Raw genomic sequence first — 13,745 nt, forward strand, 5'->3', positions numbered from 1 at the left:
CAGAAGGATTATTCTCAAATATTAAAGAAAACAATTATTCTGTTTAGGTTGGTGCAAAAGTGGTTGTGGTTTTGATTGTTGAACTTTGCCATTTGATATTGAAATACATTATTAAGTAAATATGTTATACATCACACATGTATAACATCATATTTAATGCATTTCTTGTTTATGTTTTTTTTTTTGCTAATGACTTATTACTTGCTATTTGTCTTATAGGTATTTTGGATTATGGAAATGATGTTAGACGAAAAGCAAATTCGAGTGATTCTCTTATTTGAGTTCCAAACAGGTCGTAAAGCAGCAGAGACAACTCTCAAGATCAACAGCGCATTTGGCTCAGAATGAACTAAATGAACATACTAATGAATATACTATGTAATGATGTTTCAAGAAGTTTTGCAAAGGAGACAAGAGCCTTGAATGAGGAGTGCAGTAGTCGGCGATCAGAAGTTGATGATGACAAATTGAGAGCCATCATTGAAACTGATCCTCTTGCAATTACACTAGAAGTTGCCAAGAACTCAATGATGACCATTCTACTGTCATTTAGCATTTGAAGAAAACTGCAAAGATGAAAAAGCTCTATAAGTGGGTGCCTCATGAGCTGACTGAAAATCAAGTCATTTTGAAGTGTCATCTTCTCTTCTATGCAACAACAAAGAACCATTTGTCCATCAGGTTGTAACATATGACAATAAATGGATTATATACAACAACTGTAAATAACTAGATCAGTGACTGAACCTAGAAGAAGCTCCAAAGCACTTCCTAAAGCCAAACTTGCACCAAAGAAAGGTCATGATCACTCCTTGGTGGTCTGCTGCTGGTCTGATCCACTACAGCTTTCTAAATCCCGGCAAAACCATTACATCTGAGAAGTATGCTCAGAAGATCGAAATGCACCAGAAACTGCAATGCCTGCAGCTGGCATCGGTTAACAGAAAGGGCCCAGTTCTCAATGACAATGCCTGAACCTCATGCGTTACACAACCAGTGCTTTAAAAGTTGAAGGAGTTGGGCTATAAAGTTTCGCCTCATCTGCCATATTCACCTGACCTTTTGCCACTTCTTGCGAGCTACCACTCCTTCAAGAATCTCGACAACTTTTTGCAGGGAAAATGCTTCCACAACCAGCAGAAGGCAGAAAATACTTTCCAAGAATTCATCAAATCCCAAGCATGGATTTTTACACTACAGGAATAAATTAACTTATTTCTCATTGACAAAAATGTGTTGATTGTAATGGTTTCTATTTTGATTAATGAAGATATGTTTGAGCCTAGTTATAATGATTTAAAACTCACAGTCTGAAACCACAGTTATGTTTGCACCAACCTAATAAATTAAATAGCATGATGCCACCTCAATGCCTAATGCTGCTGCTGCCTGAATGCTCAGTTGTGTTCAACTCTCTGCAACCTCATGGACTGCAATCCACCAGGCAACTCTGTCCATGGGATTCTCCAGGCAAGAACACTGGAGTGGTTGCCATTTCCTGCTCTAGGGGATCTGCCTGGCCCAGGGATCAAACCCACATCTCCTGTGTCTCCTGCATTGGCAGGCAGATTCTTTACCACTAACACACCTGGGAAGCCCAATAAAAGTACATATCAGTTAGTAATTGATTCTCATGTCATATTTACAATTATAGGTAATATACTAAATGGAAAATGTTTTCATACACTATGCCTTGTGGATGAAGCAGTGACATTACAAATATTTTATGTAATTTTATTTTAACTTTGTAACTTAAGCCATAGTTTCTGTCTTTTATATTCAAATAACCTTCTTAAAAGAAAGCACAAAGGATTAGCTAGCTACATTAAAATGATAAATAATTTTCAATTGATAACATTTAAAATATATTTTTATATCATGCTTTAATTTTTTAAGCCTCTTATTTGAATAATTCAAGTATGCCAAGCCATTATGTTTCTCTCTACTTTGGTAAAGAAAAATATTCCTGGATCATAAATCAATATATTTTACAGAGACTATATTTGAATATTCTGCATACCAAAAAAAAGTTATAAAGTGACATATAGGAATTGGACAATTTTATTTATTGATGAGAAGGATGGCAATGTTTTACATAAGCCCTGTCAAATCCTAATTCTTCAAATTTGTATGCTGACAAAATATTCACTATATCCCAAACAGACATGACATAAAATAAGAAAAGGATTTGCCCAAAACTTGTAAAAGAATTAAAATGAATGTTACTTTGAATCATATTTCTGCCCAATCAGCTCTCACCCTACTTCAAAAAAAATAATTTTCTAGAACACATTAATGTACCACCTTTTATACAGTGCTTTTCTCCCATGGATCTGGACAAGTCTTCATAAACATTAATTAATTCACACTATCCTTATGACTCCCACTTCCAAGTGCAAACTATTAGGCTAGGCTAGGTCATGTGTCTGACTCTCTGGATGCTATAATTACATAACAGTTCTCCTCCAACCAATGCTCATCCATGGAGCTCGTGTGCATACCAATGGATCTTCTTACTGGGGATCAGACAGTCTAGGCTATAAAACACTCAATTGGGTGCTTTGGTATTCATTCCAGACTGCACTGGGGCCAGAGAGCACCCTCCAAATAGGGGCAGGGCTTTTGGCCTCTTGGCCCTTAGCTCATCCTGGCATGGCCACACCTGGGAAAGTTTTCATTTTGGAAAGTTTTCAATAGCAAGTGTTTGTTAACCATTTAAAACAACAGAACAAAGCTGATAAATTCAAGATGTTAGAACTAGTGTCTTCCATGTAATTTACACCAAAACATTCTATCTAACGCAAATATTTCATAGTACATAGTAACCTTCTGCTTCTCAAAGGACTCAGAGGATAGCCAAGTGAGTTAGGTGAGAATTGCCTTTGGGACCACAGGCTCAGATTCACCTCCAAGTCTAAACAGGACAAATTTTGCCACCTTTAATTCAGGATATTTAAGTTTTTTCTCTTTCAGTTCAGTTCAGTCGCTCAGTCGTGTCCGACTCTTTGCGACCCCATGAATCGCAGCACGCCAGGCCTCCCTGTCCATCACCAACTCCCGGAGTTCACTCAGACTCACGTCCATCAAGTCCGTGATGCCATCCAGCCATCTCATCCTCTGTCGTCCCCTTCTCCTCCTGCCCCCAATCCCTCCCAGCATCAAAGTCTTTTCCAATGAGTCAACTCTTCGCATGAGGTGGCCAAAGTACTGGAGTTTCAGCTTTAGCATCATTCCTTCCAAAGAAATCCCAGGGCTGATCTCCTTCAGAATGGACTGGTTGGTTCTCCTTGCAGCCCAAGGGACTCTCAAGAGTCTTCTCCAGCACCACAGTTCCAAAGCATCAATTCTTCGGCGCTCAGCCTTCTTCACAGTCCAACTCTCTCACATCCATACATGACCACAGGAAAAACCATAGCCTTGACTAGACGGACCTTAGTCGCCAAAGTAATGTCTCTGCTTTTGAATACAGAACTGGCTTTCTCTCCTTGGTGCAGATAAACTCCAATCTCTTCTTTTTTGTCAATGTTTTAACCTTACAGAGAAGAGACTGCAACAAACATGAAATCTAACTTGCTTTATTGCAATTTCTTGTCTAACTACATTCAGTGGGTATGTGCATGTTTTACATTTGTGTAATTGAAGGACATATATTTTCTGTTCTGCTATTTTCATTTGATATTGCTCAGTAAGGAAGTCCAAGTATTGATGTAATTTATATTATTGTCATTTTTAACAACCATAGAAACACTATTTCCAATCTCTTACTTTCCAACGTTGATATCAATTTATTTTAAAAAAAGTTTTCCTCTTTACATTATTTCTATGAGGTGTGTTCCCCAAAATATCAGAATAAAAACAATTTTATAGTTTTTATTGAAATTTACCTGTATGCCCAGGAAAGTTAAATGGACCCCTTTACAGAAACATAAGCAGTTGATGGGTGTAATTACATGCATTATTTAGAATAAACTTTGCGCTGCAATGTAACTTTAAGTTGTATTAATTTGCACAACAATTGGCAAGTGAGACTGTGGATCTTTTCAAGTGATAATTTATCATTTGCATTTTCTTCTGCACAAAACAGTATTTCCCAAAATGTGAAATGTGATCCGTGAAATACTTTATCCCACTCTCTCTCCCTATCTTTCTCCATCTATCTGAATGAAATTATATTGCATGCATTTATGTGCAGATAGGTAATATTTCTTGAGACAGGATGATGTAGCAGATAGGAGGGGCAAGGTTCCTGCTCTCACAGAGCTCTCCTTCCTGCGAGGAGATGGCACACAAACAAAGACAGAGGACTTCATATAACACCCAGTGAAGAACACAGACTGAATCCCATGATCAAGGATGCTGGGAGCATCCTTTTCAGAATTTCATCAGAGGAGGCTTTACTGTAAAAGAGACATAGAGCTGAGAACTGAACAAGAAGGACAGCCTTCGAGGGCTCCATCTGGCAACAGAACCTCTTGGGCAGAGGCGACAGCAGAACAACCAAGGCAGGAATGAACCCTTGTGGTGGTTAAACATTACAAGGAGGTCTGTGTGGCTGGAATGTCTAGTTCACAAGGAAAACAGAGGCCAGAAGTGCCCTCTGAGAGACAGCAAGGGCCAAATCATGCAAAAGGCCGCATAAGGTTGAAGATCTGGAACAAAAGGGTGTACTATGGTCAAATGAGTTGAGGCATCCCTGAGTTGGCTGAAGTTGAACAGGTTTCTCCCTGTGGGACTTGTCAAAGCCTTTGAAACATGAATGTTCATTGTACATTTCCCAGAAGGTAATACAGTTCCCAGGGCTTCCTACATACGTTTGGAGGAATGCTTCCTAAAAAGCATTATTTTCTCACAGAGAAGCTCTTGAGGCTATTGTTTCAAGAAAATGCTTTGGGCAGTTCAGGGGCTGATAATCTACTTTTAGGACAAATCCAGGAGGCGGCAGGCTGCTGGGTTCTTCACAGTCCGTAAACTAAACATTTTTGTTGTTGTTCAGTCGTTCAGTCCTATCCAACTCTTCGCAACCCCATGGACTGCAGCACGCCAGGCTCCTCTGTACTTCACCATCTCCCGAAGCTTGCTCAAATTCATGTCCCATTGAGTCAGTCAATCATATCATCCTCTGTCATCCCCTTTGCCTCCTGCCCTCAATCTTTCCCAGGATCAGGGTCTTTTCTAATGAGTCAGCTCTGCACATCAGGTGGCCAAAGTATTGGAGCTTGAGCTTCAGCATCAGTCCTTCCAATGAATATTCAGGACTGATTTCCTTTAGGATGGACTGGTTGAATCTCCTTGCAGTCCAAAGGACTCTCAAGAGTCTTCTCCAACACCACCATTCAAAAAGCATCAGTTGTTCAGTGCTCAACCTTCTTTATGGTCCAACACTCACATACATACATGACTACTGGAAAAACCATAGCTTTGACTACACGGACCTTTGTTGGTAAAGTAATGTCTCTGCTTTTTAATATGCTGTTTAGGTTTGTCATTGCATTTCTTTCAAGGAGCCAGCATCTTTTAATTTAGTGGCTGTAGTGACCAACTGCAGTGATTCTGCAGCCCAAGAAAATAGTCTTTCACTGTTTCCATTGTTTCCCCATCTATTTGCCACGAAGTGATGGAACCAGATGCCATGATCTTTGATTTTTGAATGTTGAGTTTTAACCAGCTTTTTCATCCTCCTCTTTCACCTTCATCAAGAGGCTTTTTAGTTCCTCTTTGTTTTCTGCCATAAGGGGTATTGTCATCTGCATGTCTGAGGTTATTGATATTTCTCCCTGCAATCTTGATTCCAGCTTGTGCTTCATCCAATCTGGCTTTTTACATGATGTACTCTCCATATAAGTTAAATAAGCAGGGTGACAATATACAGCCTTGATGTACTCCTTTCCCAATTTGGAACCAGTCCATTGTTCCATGTCCAGTTCTAACTGTTGCTTCTTGACCTGCATACAGGTTTCTCAGCAGACAGGTAAGGTGGTCTGGTATTCCCATTTCTTGAAGAATTTTTTCGCAGTTTGTTGTGATCCACACAAAGGCTTTGGTGTAGCCAATGAAGCAGAAGTAGATGTGCTTCTGGACTTCTCTTGCTTTTCCTATGATCCAACAGATGGCAATTTGATCTCTGGTTCCTCTGCCTTTTCGAAATTCAGGTCAAACATCTGGAAATTCTCAGTTCACATATTGTGGAAGCCTTGCTTGGAGAACTTTGAGCATTACTTTGCTACATGTGAAATGAGTGCAATTGTGTGGTAGTTTGAAAATTCTTTGGCATTGCTCTTCTTTGGGATTGGAATGAAAACTGACCAGTCCTGTGGCCACTGCTGAGTTTTCCAAATTTTGCTGGAATATTGCATGCAGCACTTTAACAGCATCATCTTTTAGGATTTGAAATAGCTCAGCTGGAATTCCATCACCTCCACTAGCTTTGTTTATGGTGATGCTTCCTAAGGCCCACTTGACTTCACATTCCAGGATGTCTGGCTCTAGATGAGTGATCACACCATCATGATTATCCGGGTCGTGAAGATCTTTTTTGTACAGTTCTTCTGTGTATTCTTGCCACCTCTTCTTAATATCTTCTGCTTCTGTCAGGTCCATACCATTTCTGTCTTTATTGTGCCCATCTTCGCTTGAAATATTCCCTTGGTATCCCTAATTTTCTTGAAGAGATCTCTAGTCTTTCCCATTCTATTGTCTTCCTCCATTTCTTTGCATCATTCACTTAGGAAGGCTTTGGAACTCTGCATTCAGATGGGTATATCTTTCCTTTTACCCTTTGCCTTTATAGCTTCTCTTTTTTTTTTCTCAGCTATTTGTAAGGCCTCCTCAGATGATCATTTTGCCTTTTTGCATCTCTTTTTCTAAGAAGAACTAAGAATAGTTGATGCCTTTTAAAATAGTCTTTAAAAATCCAAAGAGTAATATTTCACAATATGTGAAAATCATGAAATTCAAATTGTCATTCTCATAAATAAAGTTTTATTGGGATGCCACTTGTTTTGTTCATTGTCCTCTATGGCTGCTTTGTGTAACCCTGGCACAGTCTAGCAGTTGTGCCAGTGACTCTGGTTCCACAGAGACTAAAATACTCTCTGGCTGTTTATGGGGAAAGCTTGCCATTTCATGTTTAAAGCATCTGCTCAGTTACTTTGACTATACATCTTTATGTGAACCTTGGATTATAGCCATAATTAACATATTTTATAGTAAACACTTGTCAAACATTTGTTCTATTCCATAGTCTACATTTTGCCTTTTATATTTATTTTATTACATCTTGTTCTAAATTGCTACATAACAAACTAGTTTCTTTACCTTCAATGTCCTCGATTTCTCTGAGTGTTTTTTCAATAGGTTGGGTAATAAGCACTTCAAGTTTCCTATACTTTTATTAAAGAGTTCTTGTTTGTGTTTTAGTGGTTCAGTCATGTCTGACTCTTTGCGACCCCATGGATTGTAGCCCACCAGGCTCCTTTGTCCATGGGGTTCTCCAGGCAACAACACTGGAGTGGGTTGCCATTTCCTTCCCCAGGGGATCTTCCTGACCCAGGGATTGAACATGGGTCTCCTGCACTGCAGGCAGATTCTTTACCATCTGAGCCACCAGAGCCTAACTAGAGTTAAGCATAATTCATTTTTGTTTAGACATTTCTGAAGTTGGGTGTGAATTTTAGTGTCTGTACCTACATGAAATCACTTTCACATTATACATTTAACCGTGTAGCATTTCTTACTAATTCCTCTACCTACTCCTAAATTGCTTCTAGTTTCTCAGATGTTAAGCTCTAACAATATTTTAAATATTTCTATGCTATCTGCTTATACCACTGATCTCTTTTTTCCTACTAATAACCTAATAACAAAGGCTTCTTACAACTGTCATAATATTTTTATATCTTCTCAGGCCAGTGGACTATATTATCCTAAAATCAGGGGAACTATTTTTCCCCATTTATCAACCCATCTGAATATCTTTGAAAGTGTTACTTAATACTTTTAAGGAGACTTTAGTTAGTGTTGCATTAAAACATAAGGATGCAATCATTTCTTTATAAATTCATCCGTATCTTAACACTTTTCTGTTTAAAATTTTGGGTGTCTATTTTTAATTATATGCATACAACCTAAATACACTTTCACTGTGAAGTATTTTGGGGGAAATAGAAGTGTCTTTCCGGTTCTCCCCTACTCTGTCACGTTCCTCTCCCCAGAGCTGTGCTTCTCTTGCAGAAGCCAAGAAACGTTGTCCATGATGGCATACTGCAAAAGAGACCACAGATCATTTTGTCCTGTTTGTCATTTTCTTCCTCCAACATTTCCCTAATTTTTCTTTTCTTAGTCACCATGACTTATCATACACCACCACTGATCTTAGGGAGAGATGGCTAGATTTAGTTTCTCTCACAAATGCTAAAAATTTAAGTTTCAACTCAACATCACAATCTGGTTTCTAGCAGCAAAACTTTTCGATTTTTGTAACTGCTCCTTTTATTGACTGAGTTTATTAAAGGTCTGGTTTTCCATCTCAGATCTCTCTGATTAATCTCCCAGTTTGGAAGCAATAGACACATAAAAGAATTACAATAGATCTCATGCTTATTAGAACCTCAGAGTTTTCAGTCTTCTAGAATGCTAAAAAGTCCTTAATGGTGATGAGTCTTTAAGGAGGGGGGACATATTTAGTGAAAACAAATTTTGAGCTAGTTCTGTAGAATTGCTAAGTGACAATTAAGTAAACCATAACCTATGCACAGTGTAGGCCCTCAGAGATGATTTAAATGTGTAGTTTAGTTTGGGTAGAACAAGCAGGATTGCCTAGTGATGAACATATCAAGATAAATTTGTATAATTTCCATGGAGAGTACTTTCAATATATTAAAATTTTCCTCCCTGATTATTTGGGGATTATGTTAAAAATAAAATGCAATGTCTGTAAAGAAGAGGAGGAGGGATGTTTGGATTTTGTCTTCCTGGAGTTTTCACAAAACTCTAATCAACACTAAACTGGTCCAAACGATGCTGGCAAATCTGTTAATCTGTTTTCTCAGCAGCTATATGTTAAATCCTGTATGTCTTCCATCTGGAAAAGCTGGTCAATCTCTAGATAAGGAGCAAAAAAGTCTGAAGTTTGGAGTTTAGGGGAGGGGAAAGGTTGATCAAACCCACTTATCACACTCCTGAGTTTTGAAGGACAGTGGGAAAAGTGACTTTCCTTGTTAGGGGTGCCCACCTCCTTCTTTCCAGCTAAAGGGAATGCTTTGCTATGCAAATAATGAGCCTGATTTCAGAGGAAGTGAAGGACTCAAGATAGTAAAGAAACTCACCTTTTGGAGGTAAATTAACTCTTTTAGGGTACCATTGAACAAATTACTTCTCCATGCTCTGAAAGTTCTTAGTGCCCTAAAACCCCCAAATCACCTGAGATTAGTTTGCTCTGTGGAGGGTCAGGCCTCGTAAAGAGTGAGTTCTACTAGGAAAACATCCTTTGTCTGTCCTGGTTAATGTACATAAAAGAAGCATGTAGAAATCACTCAGCAACTGGACATTCGTGTTTGACCCCTACCAACTGGAATCTGAAGGTTGCCTGTGTCAAGGTTGGTTCCAAGCCTAGTAACCTGAATAAGTTTCAACTTCAGACTTACGCTGTTTAAATAATTCTGCCTCCCTTTTTCATTACCCTCAATCCCCAAGAAACCTGGTGTGAGAAGTTAGGGCAAGAAAACGGGGGACACACGTTGAATCCAGTAGGAAATTGCTCAGCCTAAAGGTTTCAGAGACCTTTAACATGTCTCACCTTCTCTAGATCTTGAAAGAACATATGCTCACAATGAGTAAATCAGGTGGATATGAGTCCTGCAGTATAAAAGTTTGTGATAGTCAGATAACCCACTTTTTAGGATACTTAGAACAAACAAAGAGCATTCTGTTTAATACTGGGACCACAACATTTATGCTGAGCCTTAAGAAGTCGGTAAGAATCTTAATGAAATTTCAAAGTGATGCCCACAGCTCTGCTATTATAATTAGGCTGTGTAAAATTACTGGAGGATGACTGTTTTACAGCCAGCATACTTTCACAAAGGTGATCCACATTAACATAGATATAAACCATTCATTTGAGACATAAAATACATTAAGGTTATAATATTTATCTGAAATTAAGAAAAATGGAACACAAAGGCTTTATGAAAACTTGTATATATATTAGCAAAAAATGTAAAGAACATAGAAAGACTGAATAGTTTCAAGATGAGGAAGTTATAAGTAAATTTGCTCTCTCATAAAAATGTTTCCAACTTCATTTTAATAAAAACTAGAAACAATAGAGGAGGAAAGGGATACTTGCGTCTAAGCAACTGGAATGCGATATTATAATTGCACATTAACTCCTTGAGTCCAAACTTTCTGGATGTGAAGTTAAGTCTGCTTTATATAGCACTCACAGACTAATTAAAGAAGGTTTGTAAGTTCTTAAAAGATACATCTTTTTCTACTTTGGAATCCTAGGTGAATTCAAAGGAAAATGGGTATAGCTTTAACCATACCTGTTGTTACCATAGAAAAAGAGCACTTTATTGTTTTCCATAATCATCTTTTGAAGGCTAAAGTAAATTGAATTCAATTAGAAATTCTTTCTCTCCCTCCCTCTCCTATAATGTGCGTGTCTTTGGCTCTTCCCCTGGGTCCTGCCTCAATAACAAATTGCTTTGAAAACCAAATGACAAGGATTAAAAAATTAGCATGAGCCTTGAGATGAACATAGTTATGCCTTTTCTCAAAGGAATCAAGGGCAACTGTGTACATGATAGCTGCTGATACCAGAGGGACAGAGAAACAATTTCGGGGGTAAATGATAGAGCCCAGTGTTTTAAACTCTCAATCAGTGTGCTTTGGATCTTTTAGAAAATTATCTGCTGGCCAGGCCTCAGTTAATAAAACTAAAGATATTGCTAAAGTAATGACAATAAAACTATGCAAAACTAGAATCTACTTGCACCTTGGCTAGAGGGCTCAAGGATTTACGATAGGGGCCTTGTTTTTAAATATTTTGTTAGAAATCAAGTTATAAAAAGTTAAGAGAGATCGATGAAATCTTTTCTTCGAGAATGTGATGAAACCTACTTACCAAAAGCAGGCCTTAAGAAATTCTTAAGAAATGTAACTCAGCAAATTATTGTTCTATCCTGTCTTTTTCTGAAATTTCACATTTTTGAAACAAGCATTTCGATAGTAGTGAGCACTACAGTATTATATTTTCTGAGCTGTTTGTTTTGAACTATATAACAGCCTTTACATTCAGGGTTTTTAGAGAATATTTTGAAAAGAGAGGAAGCAGAGACAACTGGAACTTGCTTCACTCAGTTAATTCCTCAAGTAAGGTGACTTATGGTGATTTCAAATGGCTTCCTCAGTGACAAATATTATTTTCTTCTAAGACTAAGTGTTGCACACCTTTAATTTTTAATTCATCTTTCAAATTTTCCTGTGATTTTTAAAAAATATTAAAGCAATTAATTTTTTTTCCTAAAAGAAGCCACTTTTCTTCATGAGTGACCACTGCAGTTTTGATGTCTTCGTTTATTCCGCCACTAAGTGCTAAAAGCATAGAAAAATGGGACCCTTGCAATACCACCCAGGCCCCATTGCTAACACTTAACCTACTCCCAGTTAAGTTTTCAAAATTGTGCTAGTCTGTCTCAAATGGTTCACCTGAGTAATTCTGTATCATTTCTTACTTGACAGGCCACCAATTATCTTAAACTCTTCAGTGTTAGTCACTCAGTTGTGTCTGACTCTTTGGGAACAGATGGAATGTAGCCCTCCAGGCGCCTCTGTCCAAGGAATTCTCCAGGCAGGAATACTGGAGAGGGAAGCCATTCCCTTCTCCAGGGGGTCTTCTCCATCCAGGGATGGAACCCAGGTCTCCTGCATTGCAGGCAGATTCTTTACCTTCTGAACCACCAGGGAAGCCCTAAACTGCTCTAGGGAATACTAACAACCTTCTGATCTCAGGTAATGTAAGGTCACCAGCGTTGTTTTTGCACTCTTCTTTTCACTTTAAAGGTCTCCCCAGGTGGCGCTAGTGGTAAAGAACCCACAGGCCAATGCAGGACACAAAAGAGTCGCAGGTTCGATCCATGCGTCAGGAGATCCCCTGGAGAAGGGAATGGCAACCCATTGCACTGTTCTTGCCTGGAGAATCCCATGGACAAAGGAGCCTGGTAGGCTACCGTCCATGGAGTCGCAGAGAGTTGGATACGACTGAAGCGACTTAGCATGCATTTCACTTTAAAAAGAGTGTGTATATCTTACACAATTCGCTCTTTGCTGAAACAAAAGCATCATTAAGGAAAGTTTGGAGACTTGGGTCAGAAGCTGTATTCTCCTAGGTTCCCCTTATGTAATATTAACACCATCCTGAGCTCCGGCCTTTGAGTGGCGAGCGACGCGCGGCACTGTGACTCCCTGGTCCAGAGGAGGTCAGCTGAGGTGCTGTCAAGTATTACCGGCTTGGCATCTCATTTCTGACAGAAATCAGCCAACTCCACTGGTGCACACCCCAGCCTCCTCTATTCCCCTCCCTTCCGCAACAGATGGGAAAGGCGTGGGGGCGGTTCAGCCGAACCCCCTCCCCCGGCCCCACCCCCACCCTGGGCTCTGTGTCCCGAGGCAGCTGAGAGGGCAAAGAGCCAGCCCTGTCTGAAAGTCTGCCCTCGGTTCCGCTCCCCACCCGCGCGTGCCCCGTTCAGTCTCTCCAAGGTGTGAGCCCACGGTGAGCTCCCTAACTGTTGCTCTCCACCCCTACTGAAAACCCAAGATCTCGACCCCTCTTACCGGGGTCTACCCAGGCGAGCTTTCTCCCCAGACTCCACACCCTGCATGGCTGCTTGACCTGATTTGGCGAGAAACCTGCGGACCTGCCTTTACAATTCACCCGCGTGAGATAATCAGATCTGGCTTCACCTGCGCACGGGGTCCCCCTGCGATCTGGCTGCACCCGGGGAGCCCTCGATGCTGCTACACGCAGCCCCCAGGTGCGCCATTTGATCCCCAGCGGGGAGGACGCCCCCTGGCATCCCCACTGCAGTGGGGCTGGAGCTCCGGAAAGGGGCGTTGTTGGAGGGGGGTGAGGGGTGGAGGAGGCGGAGCCCACCACCAACCTTGACAACCCGCCAAGGCCGGGTGATCCTTGGGGGCTGCCAGCTCCTCGGCTGCCCTGAGCCCTCTCAGTGTGGCGCTGCCCGGCGGCAAGGGGGTGGTGGAATGAAGCACAGTCAAGACAGAAAACAAAGTCAGCAGGTCACCTGGCAGGTTCAGGGCGAATTATGCAACGAAAGTCGGGGAATGCGGGCCACCCCCCTCCCCCCCAGCTTTTTTTCTTAAGCTCCTAGGAAGCCGATTCCAGTTTAAGGGTTGCACAGGGATCTACCGAGCAGCTCCTTGATGTGGTTACAGCTTTGTTGAACTCCCGCCCCATCTTTAAGTAATGGGAATTACTGAGGGGGCGGGGAGGGGGGAGGGGTGGCGGGGGGAGGGGACACTCGGTGGGGTGGGTAGATGGGGTTTGATCCAAAAGCAATGACAAGAATCACCCTAGAGCCTCCGTAGGGTACTCGGTTGAGCATTATTAGTCAAAAGTGTAAAAAAAAAAAAAAAAACCTGAAACCTAAGTTAAATCATCATACACATTCAATTCCTTATCTTCCCGGACTATGCCTTCAAACAGAATTCAAAGAGTTAAAACT

At 40.5% G+C, this 13,745-nt stretch overlaps 1 pseudogene; it reads left to right on the plus strand.

The window, feature by feature from the left end:
* Positions 1–231: 231 nt before the first annotated feature.
* Positions 232–1,265, plus strand: LOC128053725 (histone-lysine N-methyltransferase SETMAR-like; annotated as a pseudogene).
* The last annotated feature ends 12,480 nt before the right edge of the window (positions 1,266–13,745 follow it).

The sequence above is a fragment of the Budorcas taxicolor genome, chromosome 10 (genome assembly GCF_023091745.1).
Source record: "Budorcas taxicolor isolate Tak-1 chromosome 10, Takin1.1, whole genome shotgun sequence".
In the NCBI taxonomy this organism is placed as follows: Eukaryota; Metazoa; Chordata; class Mammalia; order Artiodactyla; family Bovidae; genus Budorcas; species Budorcas taxicolor.